This window comes from Elephas maximus, chromosome 17, assembly GCF_024166365.1.
Source record: "Elephas maximus indicus isolate mEleMax1 chromosome 17, mEleMax1 primary haplotype, whole genome shotgun sequence".
Taxonomy (NCBI): Eukaryota; Metazoa; Chordata; class Mammalia; order Proboscidea; family Elephantidae; genus Elephas; species Elephas maximus.
In genome coordinates, this window is record NC_064835.1 from 29,299,074 (window position 1) to 29,313,892 (window position 14,819).

A 14,819-nucleotide genomic window follows, 5' to 3' on the forward strand; every position below is an offset into this window, starting at 1 on the left:
CTGCTCCTGGGAGCCCAAGGCTTCCCTTTACCCAACTTTGGGAGGTGAAGAGGCTCCCCAAGGGCTGACTTAGTCACGCCCCTCTCTGGGAGCTCCAAGCTCCATGGCTCAGAGCTCCAGGGACCTGCAACCTGACAAACAAACTCGCTGTGGCTGGAGCCGAAGCCCAAGGAGCCCTGTGAGCCGAGGAGAGGCAAGGGCTACCGCTGCAGCTAAGCCGTGCCTGCTGAGGGATGGAGGAGGAGGGTGCCCTGGCTGAGGGGGCCCTGCAGGCTGTGGATGCTGTATGTTGGGGTGCGGTGCGTGGGGTGGGATGTGTGGCAGGGCAGGGGAGGGAGGAGTGAGGGGGGAGCTGAGTATGTGTGTACGTGTGCGTTTATGGTGGGTCACTCTGACGTTTGTTTTGGCATGTGTGCCTGTGTGACAGGGATTGGTGCGTGCAGGTTATGTTCAGGGGAGGGTTTTGGTGTGCGTCCCTGGGACTGAATTGGGCTGGCCTGGAAAGGGTGTTCTGAGTCTTACCGGGGCCTCCTGGCCCCAGGTGGTGATGGCCTGGGGGTGCTCAGATGGTCACCTCCACTTCTTACCTGTAGGGGCTAAGTGGGCCCTGGGGCAGAGGCCCTGGGTTATCTCAGATAACTGAACATCAGCATTCTCACTTGTCCCACAAGGGCTGGTGGAGACCTCGCCCTGCCCCAGAGGGAGCATCCCTCAGAAGCCTGGAGGGTCTGCCCCCTTCCCCAGCAGCCTCTGGAATGCTAGCCATCCTTCCCCTTCTCTTCTCTTCCCTCCCCTCGATGTTAGCCTTGTTGTAAACTCATAGTGACCCTATAGGAAAGAGTAGAACTGCCCCATAGGGTTTCCTAGGCTGTGATCTTTACTGGAGCAGATCGAGAGGCCTTTTCTTCGGAGGAGCTGCTAGTGGGTTCCAACCACTGACCTTTTGGATAGCCGGCCCTTAACCATCACCAGGGATCCTGAGCCTTCACTTTGTAGTGTACAATTGGATCTTCTCAGTCTAACTGATGAGGGACTCAGGCCAGGGCTCTTCCCTTCTCTGTCCCCAGGGGACAGGCAAATGTGGGAGGCCTTGATTCTCCTGCTCCTTCCAGGGATCCCACCGTGGACCATGCCTGCCCCCCCTCACTGGTATGCACACCATTCCTTTAGCTGAACCTTCTTCTCATCCCATCCCAATTGACTTGAACCCTGTGGGGCTCCTAAGCGGAACTGGGGAGCGGACCCTCCCCTGTGACTCCAGAGGCCTCCGTGTCCCTGCCCACGGTGGCTTGCTTGTCCATCTCAGTGCCGCCCAGATGTTCTGGTGGAGGAGGAAGGAGGTGCAAGGCCTGCAGAAGGGAGGGTCCCCACTGAAACTGGGTGGGGGGGGCAGGGGAGAGATTTCTGTGCCCAAACCCCAGATATCCCTGCTTTCACCAAATCCATAGCCATGTTGGTAGCCACCATTCATGGGACTATCTTAGGGGCAGTGCTGGAATTTTAATCCACCTTGGTGACGATCTAAGGCTGAGCTCTCCCCAGATGTGACACTGTCACCCCTGGGAGGACATTGGAGGGTCTGCTATGGGGGGGGCACTTACTCTGCAGGGGGGGTAGCACTGAGGAAACAAGGTACGGATCAGCAAGGGGGCACCACTCAGAACGGGGACACTGCTTGGGAAGGGGGTCCAACGCTCAGGAAAAGGGCATTTCTCTGTCCCAGGCTGAGAGGACTTATGGCCCAGTCCCATTGGAAGAGCTGTGTCTGGTTGAGCTTGGATGCCTTCCCTAGTTGATGCTGCAGCCAGGAGGGAGGGAGGAGGGGAAAGAGAGCGTGACTTCCAATGTGGCCTTCTCTGCCTGCCCCCTCCCTCCGTGGTCCCCAGCAGTGCACACATGAGTCTGCAGTATGTGGGGTTGGCGTTTAGTGCTGCAGGATCTCATGGTAGTGCCCCGTCCTATCTCCTTGGGCAGCTGTGCATCCCCTGTGCTTTGTGAAGTGGATCCTTGCAGCCCGGAGAAGAGGGGAGTGCGCAGGCACCCAGAGCTTGCTTTGTGCCTGCAGCACTAAGGCTGCGAGCTTTAAATGCCGGGGTGTCTTTTGAGGCTCACAGCCTCCCGAGAAATTGCTGTTGCTGTTACCATTTTACAGATGAGAAATCTGAGGCTCAAAGAAATGAAGCCTTTGGCTCAGGGTCACCTGGCCCATGGGAACCCAGGCAGCTAATTCCAAACCCCATGCATAGCATAGAGCACAATGGTTAAAACAAGCTTCCTGCGTTACACTGGGAGAACTTTTTAGTCCTGGCTCCATCACTTTCTAGCTGTCTGACAGCCTTGAAATCCCAATGGGGCAGTTCTCCCTGTCCTATAGGGTTGCTGTGAGTCTGACTGTTACTGGAATAAGGTTCTTGCCGCTCACTGGTCAAGAATGAGCAGGTAAGGCACTTAGCTTTCCACACAAGCAAAGCTTTATTGAAGAGGCTTGAAAGCGGAGATGAGGTGGGCCTAGAGCAACGCATACCCTCTCACAGAACAAAAGACGGGCCTGAGTTTTTAGAAGTTCTTGGGTGGGAAAAGATTCATGTTTATTCATAGACACAGGCAGGGATATGTTAACTAAGGTGCGTGCAGCAGCAGCTTTCCAAGATGGCTCCTGTTCTGGAGGCCTCTGGGATTCGTAGCAGGACTTATTATGGGGTGTCGTGCCTGTGCAGTCTCTCGCTCCCCGGGTTCAATTCCCCCGCTGGGGCTGTAGTCCCTCACCGCCCCTGGTGGAAGGTCACACAGTGGTCACAGGTGGATGTTCTGCGCATGTCCCTGGGCCTGGTCTTCTCCAACTGCTTCTGAAAGGCAACTTTAAAGAAGTTTGCGGGCTATTTTTAGATATCCTGTCCCATTGTTCTGGGGAAGGGCTTTGTTTCTGTGCCCTGGCCTATTTCGTGTTACTTTGTTTGCAGATTTGGGGGCGTCTCTGTTCCCTGTCTTAATAAGTTTCTAGGTTCCACATCCAACCCCCTATTATCTCACTGATAGTATAGTCTATTTCTCTTTTATGTGCTTCTGCTCTAACCACACCAGTCTCTTTGCTATTTCTCAGACAGGCACCTTCCAATCTCAGGGCCTTTGCTCCCTGTCTTATGACTTGACTAGAGGACAGTGAGTTTGATTTTTTTGGTTTTTTTTTGAACTGCTTTCATATTATGAAAATTAAATGAGATTATACACAGTAGCTGCAGAATAGCCCCAGGAATCTTCAAAAACAAATAGGGTCATGTGTCTCCTCCCTGTGACTTCTCATTGCACCTGCAATAAAATCCTAGCTCCTAATTAGCCAGAGGAGCCTGGGTGGTACAAGTGGTTTGAATAAGCTGCTAACCTAAAACATTGGTGGTTGGAACTCACCTAGCAGCTCCATGGAAGAAAGGCCTGGCAATCCACTTCCGTAAAGATTACAGTCAAGAAAACCCTAAGGAATAGTTCTCTGTCACGTGGGGTCACCAGGTGTTGGGAGCCAACACCAGGGCAGCGAACAACTACGTGTGTCCGCCCTGGCTCACACGGCTGCCTCTGGTTTCCCCTCCTTCCTGCTCACCGTCTCCAACCACATCGAACTTGTTTCTGCTCCTTAAACCTAACAGCCTTAGGGCGTTTGTACATCTTTCATTCTGGAAACTTCTGTCCTCATATCTTTGCATGGCTACCTTTTTTCATTTCATTCTCAAGAGCCAGCCTCCCAGAGAAACTGTCCTAACTACTCACCCAAGAGGGGCTGCCCCATCACTCTGCTCCACTGCCCTGTTATTTTAGCTTACTCATTACATGAGCTTACTCATTTATTTGTTGGTTTCGTCTATCTTCTCCCATCTGGATGTGAACTCCATGAGCGTGGGCAGGTTGCCTTGGGCACTGCTGTACCCCAGCGCTAGAAGCAGTGTCTGGTGTGCAGTAGGCATGCGTGCCTGCTGGCTGCACTGTTATGCTTTCAGGAGTTTCTGGGTGTTGAAAAACAGTTAATACACTCAGGTGCTAACAGAAAGGTTGGTGGTTCAAATCCACCCAGAGTCACCTCGAAAGAAAAGCCTGGCAGTCTACTTCTGAAAAATCAGACTTCAGACCCTATGGAACACAGTTCTACTCTGACAAAAACGGTCACTGTGAGTTCGGGTCAACTCGATGGCAACTGGTTTTTTACTGGTGGTCTACCTTCTCTGTCCTGGGGCCGTATTCCATATTAGCCCTTCTGAGGAGTAAGACGGGAAGTGGCACCCTCTTCCTTCCAGGAAGCACACAGGGCTAGTCATATGACCAGCCTCACCTTAAAGTGATACCCAGCTGCTCTAGAATTAGGAAGTGGGCGCAGACGGGCCAGAGGGGTTAGGAGTCAGTTCCGCAAAAACCACACTTGCCTGATGAAAGCATATCCTTATGGGTGCAGAAGGAGCCCCGAGAAGTTGGCTGTTTAAACCCACCAGCCCCTCCGTGGGAGAAAGGCGTGGCTGTCTGCTTCTTGAAGGATTTACAGCCTTGGAAATCCTGTGGGGCAGTTCTACGCTGTGCTCTAGAGTCACTATGAGATGGAATCAACTCAACGGCAGTGGGTTTCGTTTGATAGGTTTGAAGGTGAAGGGGCTTCGGTGGAGCAGGACATAATATAGTCATGTGCTGCATAATGTCCATTCAGGCTGGGTCCAACTGTATGTACATCCACGGTCACGTAAAGTTATAATAGAGTTCAGCAGTCCGGTTTGGAGAACAGGACACAGCAGACCTAACCAAGCGTAGTAGTGAACGTAGTAGCCAACACTGCTCGCAACACATGTATCCATGTCTCTTGTATACAGAGTGATTGAAGTGCCAGAGGTATAATGGTACAGTACATATGTAACCTATAATACATATGTCTTGATAGTCATAGTAAACACCAACGTTACTGGTTTATGTGTGCACCGTACTGTACTTTCTATAGTTATTTTAATGTGAACTTTCCCTATTTACAAATAAAAAGTTTACTGTGCAACAGTGTATACTCTAACCCCTAGGCAGCAGCATCCAATCTCGTGTATCAGGTGTCTCTTGAGTGTTGCAGCATTGTCTATTGAATTTTCTTTTTTTTTTACCTTATTCGTTTATTTTTATTGTGCTTCAGGTAAAAGTTTGGAAACGCTGGTAACGTAGCAGTTAAGTACCACGGCTCTCAAGTTCGAATCCACCAGGCACTCCTTGGAAGCTCTATGGGGCAGTTCTATTCTGTTGTATAGGGTCGCTGTGAGTTGGAATCGACTTGACAGCAACGGGTTTAGGTGAAAGTTCACAGAGCAAATTCTCATTCAAGCTTCTCATTCAAGAATTTATACACAGATTGTTTTGTGACATTGGTTGCAATCCTGAATTATGTCAGCACTTACCCGTTTCCCTTTTTGTCCCTGTTTCCACTTGTCCGGTTTGTTTAATTTTCTCTCAAAAATATAACCGTGAAGTGCATCATGACTCCCACACGCAGCAAAACCAGTACTAGTGATGGCAGCAGCAAGAAGCAAAGGAGAAGTATCAATTTGGACATGAAACAAAAGGCATCCCACATAGCTTTGCTAAGTCCGTAGTTTCCTAGGGGTGGTGTCACCCAGTACATAACTCATAGTATCACCCCCCATGCTAATTGCCACAATATTGTAGCTAAAACACTAGAAAATTGGACAAAATCAATGACTATGAAAACACCAGCAACAATGAAAACAGCGTGCATGCTTGTAGCGCCTGCAGACAAAACTACAGGATTCGAAGCATCACTGTAATTGGGCACTAATGACAGCTCTGACCAGACCTCATTTTAAAAAAACCAAACCCATTACCCTCGAGTCGATTTCAACTCGTTGTGACTCTATAGGGTAGAGTAGAACTGCCCCGTAGAGTTTCCAAGGAACACCTGGTGGATTCAAACTGCTGACCTTTTGGTTAGCAGCCATAGCACGTAACCACTACACCACCAGGGTTTCCAGAGCGCACTAGAAGGTTCAAAAAGTAAATTAGCGTAGAGTTTTAGCCTTGTTGGTGTGTTGATACGTGTAAGCTGGGGTTATGAAAAAAAATTCTTTCGTCGTTATAACTATAGGGGCATTTTTATAGAAATAATTAATGCAGAAACACTGCACAAAAATTTTGTAGACAGTCATTTTGTTGTCACCCCCTTCGGCAGTGTCACCTGATGCGGTCTGCACCTCCTGCACCCTCTAGTGACGCCACTGGCTAAGTATATAATTCAGTGTTTGCACAACACCCAAACCACGGAACGTCCTATTGCCCAGAACGTAGTGTGGACGTTAAGTAACGCGTGACTGTGCACAGAAAGGTAAACACAGGTGGGCTGGCTCTGCCAGCTTTCCACACTTTGCTTCTGGCAAATCCCCGGTCTGTACTCTGAGATTTTGAGAAGAGAAGACGACGGGGCCATTTTTAACTCAAAGAGGAGGGAATAAGTGCCTCCAAATGATGTTACTGCTGGCCCATACAGAGCTTTTGTGTCCGTTAGAAAGAGCCACCTCTTGCAGCTGGACACAGCCTTCCACTAGGACGTGCAGTTTGGCAAGCAGAGGGAGGGCTGTGTTTCAACCTCACTTGACCCCCAGCCAGGCTGTGCAGGGCCCAGGAGGCTTGGCCACCCCGTGGCCCTGCACAGCCTTCCCTGCCCGGAGTGGAGACAAGGAGGGACAAGAAAGGCTGGTGTCAGCTGGCTCTGTGAGAAGAGCTGGTGATGGATGTTCTGGGGCCCCAGGCCCAGCTATTTCCACATCCTCCAGTCATAATGATCCTTAGAGCTACTATGACTGGCACGTACAACCACCCAAAGAGGTAATCTTTTTGTCCCTGTTTGCTTAACGGGGACATCTGAGAGCTAGAGAGGTGATATGTCCATATCCTCACAGCTAGGGGATGGTGGGTCTGGAGTTTAGAACATGTTTGTGTTCTTTATTTTTTCTTCTCTTTTCTTTTTAAAAAGTTTTTCATTTTAACTGCCAGTTAAAAAAAAAAAAAATTAAAACCCCGAGTATGGCCCCTGACACCCTTTTAACTCAGTACTGAAGTCACTCCTGAGGTTCACCCGTCAGCCGAGGATTACACAGGCCCATAAAACAAAACAAGACTAAAGGGGCACACCAGCCCAGGGGCAAGGATAAGAAAGCAAGAGGGGACAGGAAAGCTGGTAATGGGGAACCCAGGGCGGAGAAGCGGAAAGTGTTAACATGTGGTGGGGTTGGCGGCCAATGTCACAAAATAATTATATGTACTAGCTGTTTAGTGACAACCTAGTTTGTTCTGTACACCTTCATCTAAAGTACAATAAAAAAAAAGTTAAAAGCATAAAAGGGTAAATGATAAAAGGAAATTCTCCCATTCTAGACTCCTGTCCCCAGTTTGCATCCTCCAAACTAACCTAGGCATTTACAAACATATCTATGTATGCACGTAACCGTTCTTAAAAGGATGTTTGGAAATGTGCGGTACATTGTTCTCCACCTTCCTTTGTTAAATTTAATATGTTTTAGAGCGCGTTTGATATCAGCATGTATGGATTTCCATCGTTCTTTTCACAGCTGCATAGTGTTTCATTGTCTGTTCCGTGACGTATTTAAACAGTTGTCTGTGGATAGATTTTCAGGTTGTTTCCAGTCTTTCACCATTACAAGCAGTAGTGTGATAAAGATCTTTATAAACATGTCTTTGGCCCTGGTGGAGCAGTGGTTATGCACTCAGTTGCTAACTGAAAGGTTGGAGGTTCGAGCCCACCAGCAGCTCTGTGGAAGGAAGATGTGGCAGTCTGCTTCTGTAAAGATTACAGCCTTGGAAAAGCTCTGGAGCTGTTCTACTCTGTCCTGTAGGATCAGTATGAATCGACTCCATGGCAGTGAGCTTTCGTGTTTTTTTTTGTGTGTGTGCAAACAGAGAATTTTCTGTAGAATAGACTTCTAGCAATGGAATTCCCAGGGCAAAGGGGATTTTGATAGATATTGCCAAATTACCGTCCCAAAGGGTTGGCTCCTTTTACAGTTCTACCAAAAATATGTGAGAGGCCTGTTTCCCCACACTCCCTCCCCCACTAGGTGCTGTCAGGCTGCTTGCTCTTTGTGGTTATGATAAAAAATTGCATGTCAACTTAATTGGCATTTCTAAGTGAAGAAGAGCATCTTTTCCCATGGGCCACTGTATGTCTTTTTTTGTAAACTGTGTATTTATGTCCTTAGCCCATTTAACTATCTGGGTTATTGGCTTTTTCCTTATTTGTTTGTATAAACTCATTATAAACCCAAACTAGTTGCCATCGAGTCGATTCTGACTCACGATGACCCCTTGTATGGCAGAGTAGAACTGTGCTTCATAGGGTTCTCAATGGCTGGTTTTTCAGAAGTAGATTGCCAGGCCTTTCTTCTGAGGTGCCTCTGGGTGGATTCGAACCTCCCACCTTTCTGTTAGCAGTGGAGTGTATTAACTCTTTGTACCAACCGAGCAGATTATGAAATTAATTGGTCGTCTCACACATATATATACGGCAGTGGATTTGTATATATACACACACACATACACGGATTTAGATCTAGTTATATATATATATAAAATATATATACACACACACCCTACACAGAGATCTGGATCTAGTTAGATAGGTATGTATCTATATCTATCTGTCTGACACATATTTTCCGCAATTTTTCATTTCATTTAAACTTTGGTTTCTCCCCCCACCACCCCTACTCCTTCCCTTCCCCTTTCTCTCTCTCTCTTAAATTTCTATATTGGTGAATTTATCCACCCTAAAATAAAAAAAAAAAAAAAATTTATCTTTTATAGCTCTGAATTTTTATCGCTACTCTTTTTTAACTTTCAATATTTAAAACGAGAGAAAATAATATAACAAACCCCCATGCAACAGTCAGCCAGAGCTAACAAATATTAATGCCTTCCCGTTAGGTCTGTTTAAAGAAAGAAATAAAATACTACAGATATTCAGGTAAAGCCCTGCCCCTCAATCCATCCCCTTCTCCTCATTCTTAGAATTTCATACTCCCTGTCTTAGTCATTTACTGCTGCTGTAACAGAAATACCACAAGTAGATGGCTTTAATAAAGAGAAATTTATTTTCCCTCCATAAAGTAGGCTAAAAGTTCAAATTCAAGGTGTCTGCTCCAGGGGAAGGCTTTCTCTCTCTGTTGGCTCTGGAGCAAGGTCCTTGTCCTCAGTCTTCCTCTGGATGAGGAGCTTCTCAGGGTCCAAAGGACGTGCTCTGCTCCTGGTGCTGCTTTCTTGGTGGTATGAGGTCCCCTGTCCCTCTGTTCACTTCTTTCTTTTATATCTCAAGAGATTGCCTCAGGACACAATCCAATCTTCAGAATGTGTCCTGCCTCACTAACACAACTTCCACCCCGTCCTCCCTCATTAACATCATAAAGGTAGAATTTTAGTAATAATATGAATCATGGCCCAGCCAAACTGATACACACATTTTTGGGGGGACATCATTCAATCCATGAATGATGGCCCTCAGAAAAATCACATCCTTGCAACATGCAAAACATATTCACGCCATCAAATCATAGCAAAAGTCTTAACCCCAAGTCCAAAATCCAAAAATTCCTCTTCATTTGTGAAATCTAGAATACAAGTTAGCTGCTTCCAAAGGTACAATGGCAGAACAGGCACAAGCTAGACATTTCCATTACAAATGGGAGAAACTGAAGGGAAAGAAGGGATAACAGGCACCAAGCAAGTCAGCAGTACACCTTACATTAGCTCTCAAGGCTTTAAAAAGAATCTTCTGTTTTCTGAGTCAGTTTACACAATGGCCCTGCCCTCCAGACTCTAGGTATTGGCCACAATCTCGGGATTCTGAGTGGAGGCTCCTCGGCCCTGGGCTTCAGCTCTGCTCTCCTGGCCCACTGGGACAGGAACTCCACTCCCTTGGATTTAGGCACACCATTCTCCTAGTTCGTGTGTGTGACAATTCCACCCTTAGAAACACCAGAGGCCATGGCTCCACCCTTTGAAGCCCCTGAGGTCATGGCCATACCTTTTGAGACTGAGGCAGCTCGGCTTCTTGTGTTCCTTGTCTCCTCAGCTTCTGCTTCCTGGTTTCTTGGCCTGTTAGCCCTCAGGCCTCAGTCTTGCATCCACCGTGCTGGGGCAAGTGTTCAAAGTTCAGTAGCTCCCCTGGTAAGTGCCTGGAGGCACTCCACTCCACAAGGAAGCCACCTGTGCACAGGCACTCAGCTCTCTCGCTCTGTGGGTCGGCCTCAGCGCTATCTGGCACCGGTCTCCTGGCTCTGCTGCTGCCAGATCTGTGTTGCGGCTGGCCCTCTGCCGCTGCTGCTCCTCTGTCCATTCACAGTTTCAAAACCGCTTCCACATTTTAGGTATCTGTTAGAGCAGCACCACGCTCTTGGTACCAAATTCTGTCTTAGTTCTCTAGTGCTGCTGTAACAAAAATACAAGTGGATGGCTTTAGCAAAGAGGAGTTTATTTTTTCACAGTAAAGTAGGCTAAAAGTCCAAATTCAGGCCATAGGCTCCAGGGGAAGGATTTCCCTCTCTGTGGGCTCTGGGGGAAGGTCCTTGTCCTCAGTCTTTCCCTGGTTGAGGAGCTTCTCAGGCGCAGGGACCCCTGGTCCAAAGGACACGCTCTGCTCCTGGTGCTGCTTTCTTGGTGGTATGAGGTCTCCTGTCTCTCTGCTCCCTTCTCTTTTATATCTCAAGAGATTGCTTCAAGACATAATCCAATCTTTAGATTGAGTCCTGCCTCACTAACGCAACTGCTGCCCATCCTCCCTCATTAACATCATAGAGGCAGGATTTACAACATATGGGAAAATCACACAATACTGGGAATCATGGCCCAGCCAAACATTTTTTGGGGGACATAATTCAATCCATGACCCTCTGAAAGTTGGGTGCATCTGTATGTTCTATTCTTTTACCACACAAACACACTATATGTAGATAGTACATGTTCTCTGGTTCCTCCATATTGATACTTACAGATCTGTTTATTCATTTTAAACTGCTAGATAGTATTCTATCGCATGAATATACCATTTATTTAGCCATCCCTCCACTGATGGACATTTAAGTTGTCTCCAGTTTTCTTCCTTTTGCTGTTGCTACAATGCTTTAATAAATATCCTTGTACGGAGTCTGAGGAAACCCTGGTGGCGCAGTGGTTAAGTGCTACAGCTGCTAGCCAAAGGGTTGGCAGTTCGAATCCACCAGGCGCTCCTTGGAAGCTCTATGGGGCAGTTCTACTCTGTCCTATAGGGTTGCTATGAGTCGGAATCGACTCAATGGCACTGGGTTTGTTTGTTGGGTTTTTTTTTTTTTTGGATGAAGTCTGCATAAGAGGGAGGGTTACTTTGGGATATACTTAGAAGAGGGAACACTGGATCATAAGGTATGCATGTCTTCAACATTACTAGATATTGTTAATTGCTCCTGGAAGCCTTCGTATCAGTTTATATTCTTAGTGTCGGTTTATACTCCCACCAACAATACACAAGAAAGAGCTCCCGTTTCTCTACACCCTTACGATACTTGTGGGTATTTGTCTCTGTGAATGTTTGCCGGTCTTATTGGTGTGGGAACTGACATTTGGTATTAGTATGCATTCTGTGGTCACTGATGAGGTTGACCATATTTTCATCTAGGTTTCTTTTGTTTTTATATGTATTTTAGGTGTTTGGGTTTAATCTGTGACTGTCGTTTCATGTCTTTGCCTTTTCTCTTTTGGTTCCTTGGTCCTTTTCTTCCTGATTTGTAGGAATATGTGATATCTTCAAATATATGTTGGTTATATGCACAGTCTCTGATTTGTTCAAAGCCTGAACTTTTTTTTTTTTTTTTATTGTCCTTTAAGTGAAAGTTTACAAATCAGGTCGGTCTCTCATACAAAAATTTATGTATATCTTGCTATACACTCCTAGTTGCTTCCCCCCTAATGAGACAGCACACTCCTTCCCTCCACTCTCTATTTTCATGTCTGTTTGGTCAGCTTCTGACCCCCTCTGCCCTCTCATCTCCCCTCCAGACAGGAGCTGTCAACATAGTCTTGTTGTCCACTTGATCCAAGAAGCTCACTCTTCACCAGTATCATTTTCTATCCCATAGTCCAGTCCCATCCCTGTCTGAAGTGTTGGCTTTGGGAATGGTTCCTGTCTTAAGTCAAAGCCTGAACTCTTTTTTTTTTTTTTTTAATTTTTATTGTGCTTTAAGTGAAAATTTACAAATCAAGTCAGTCTCTTACACAAAAACTTATATACACCTTGCTACATACTCCCAGTTGCTCTTCCCCTGATGAGACAGCCTGCTTCCTCCCTCCACTGTCTTTTCTTGTCCATTTCGCCAGCTTCTAACCCCCTCTACCCTCTCATCTCCCCTCCAAGCAGGAGAGGCCAACGTAGTCTCAAGTGTCCACCTGATCCAAGAAGCTCACTCCTCACCAGCATCCCTCTCCAACCCATTGTCTAGTCCAATCCTGGTCTGAAGAGTTGGCTTTGGGAATGGTTCCTGTCCTGGGCCAACAGAAGGTCTGGGGGCCATGACCACTGGGGTCCTTCTAGTCTCAGTCAGACCATTAAGTCTGTTTTTTTAATGAGAATTTGGGGTCTGCATCCCACTGCTCTCCTGCTCCCTCAGGGGTTCTCTGTTGTGTTCCCTGTCAGGGCAGTCATCGGTTGTAGCTGGGCACCATCTAGTTCTTCTGGTCTCAGGCGTCTGTAGTCTCTGGTTTATGTGGCCCTTTCTGTCTCTTGGGCTTGTAATTACCTTGTGTCCTTGGTGTTCTTCATTCTCCTTTGCTCCAGGTGGCTTGAGACCAATTGATGCATCTTAGTTGGCCGCTTGCTAGTGTCTAAGACCCCAGATGCCACTCTCCAAAGTGGGATGCAGAAAAGCCTAAACTCTTAAACACAGTGTACACTCTCCCTGCCCAGTGCTAGAGCAGCTTTGAGAGGATCTGTCTGACAAACAGGCACCCCTCTGGACAGGGGCACTTCTCTGGCCCAGGCTGAGAGGGCTTGTGTCCCAGCCTCATGGGAAGGGCTGCATTTGATGGAGTGGCCTGGGGCTTGGGTGCTGGCTGTAGTTGATGCTGCAGCCAGAAGAGAGAGAGATAGAGAGAACTCTCCCACGTGCCTTTTCTCTCCCCTACCCCCAGCAGTGCACATGTGAGTCTGCAGCACGTGGGGCTGGCACTTAGCATCTGCATGACCTGGGTGCCACTGTCCCTCCCCACCTCCCAGGGCACCTGTGCCTCCCGTGTGCCTTGTGGGGTGGGTCCTTGCAGCCAGGAGGAGAGGGAAGTGCAGTTGTAGTAGCCATGAGGCTATGGTGTGAGGATCCCCTCTTTGCTGGGATGGGTGCAGGCCTTGCGTGGAGAGGGTTGCCGTCAGCTGGGCCCCTGACTGTGGTTATACTTGGCTCAGAAAGTCAGTCTGCGGGAGACCAGGAGTTACCATCAGCTGCCTGGTGTGAGTGCTTGCTCTGTGCTGGGAATTTTTTTTTTTTTTTTTTTAATTATTGTTGAAAATACACAGGGCAAAACGTAAAGCATTCAACAGTTTCTACATGTACAATTCAGTGACGTTGATTATGTTCTTTGAGTTCTGCAACCATTCTCACCCTCTTTTTCCCAATTGTCCTCCTCCTTTAACATAAATTTACTGCCCCCTAAGTTTCCTATCTGATCTTTTGAGTTGCTATTGTCAGTTTGACCCCATGTAGATCATTCTTTAAAAGGGCACAATGCTCAAGACAGACATTCTTTACTAATTAAGCTAGACATTCTTTACTAATTAAGCTAACATATTTTTTGGCTTAAAGAAGCCTTCAGGGGATATTTTTGGTTTGAGATTTAAAGATTCTCTCAGGGCAGTAGTTTCTGGGCTTTATCCCGCCTTCGTGGCTCCAGAAAGTCTGGATTTCATAAGAATTTGCAATTTATGCTGCATTTTCCCCCTTTTGATCAAGATTCTACTATAGGCTCTTTGATCAAAGTGTTCAGTAATGGTTGCCAGGCATCATCCACTTCTGGTTTCATGACCAGGGAGGCAGTTGTTCATGGAGACAATTAACCACCCATTCCATTTCCTCCTTGCTGGGATGTCTTTTGAGGCTCAAAACACACTGAGAGCTTGTTATTGTTACTCTCATTTTATAGATGAGGAATCTGAGGCTCCAAGAGGTGAAGTACTGGCCCAGGGTCACCCAGCCAGTGACTGCAGAGGCTGAGTTGGGCCTCAGCCTTCTCTGAGTCCAAATGCCTTTCCACACCTCACACTACCTCCAGTATGCCAAAGGTGCCTTGAGGCCTGGGATTTTATCCCAGGCTGGGCATCTTGAGGAGCAAGGAAAGAAGGTGGGAGGTATCCTGGGTGATAGGACTTTTCTCAAGCCTATAGCTCTCCTGAGGACGTAGGGAGATTGTTGTTACCTTAGCTCGGAGCATGGTCCTGCAGGCTTGGCACTGGTAATAGTTAAGGTGGTCAGAGGTGGCGGCAGCCAGTTCTGGAGAACCCACACCTGTCTGGTGATAAGGGTTGATAACACCCCCTTGTGAGCATAGGGATGTTTATCTGGCAGTATGTGTGGCAAGCTTTCCAAAGTGAGCCTCTAGCAAGCCCTGGCACCCTGCATGCTGAGTGCATCACAAACACAGGGTTTAGGATGTTTTACCTCGATGAAACACTCTGTTTTTGCTCATTTTCTCATTCACTCAGCCATCCATTCTTTTAAATATTTGGGGATTATCTGCTATGTGAAGTCCCTAGGTAGTGCAAACAG

The 14,819-nt window shown here is 47.3% G+C and overlaps 1 protein-coding gene across 8 annotated transcripts in view; it reads left to right on the plus strand.

Moving 5' to 3' along the window:
• Nucleotides 1-14,819, plus strand: part of ST3GAL4 (ST3 beta-galactoside alpha-2,3-sialyltransferase 4) — a 63,932-nt gene that overhangs the window by 12,695 nt on the left and 36,418 nt on the right. The window lies entirely within an intron of this gene.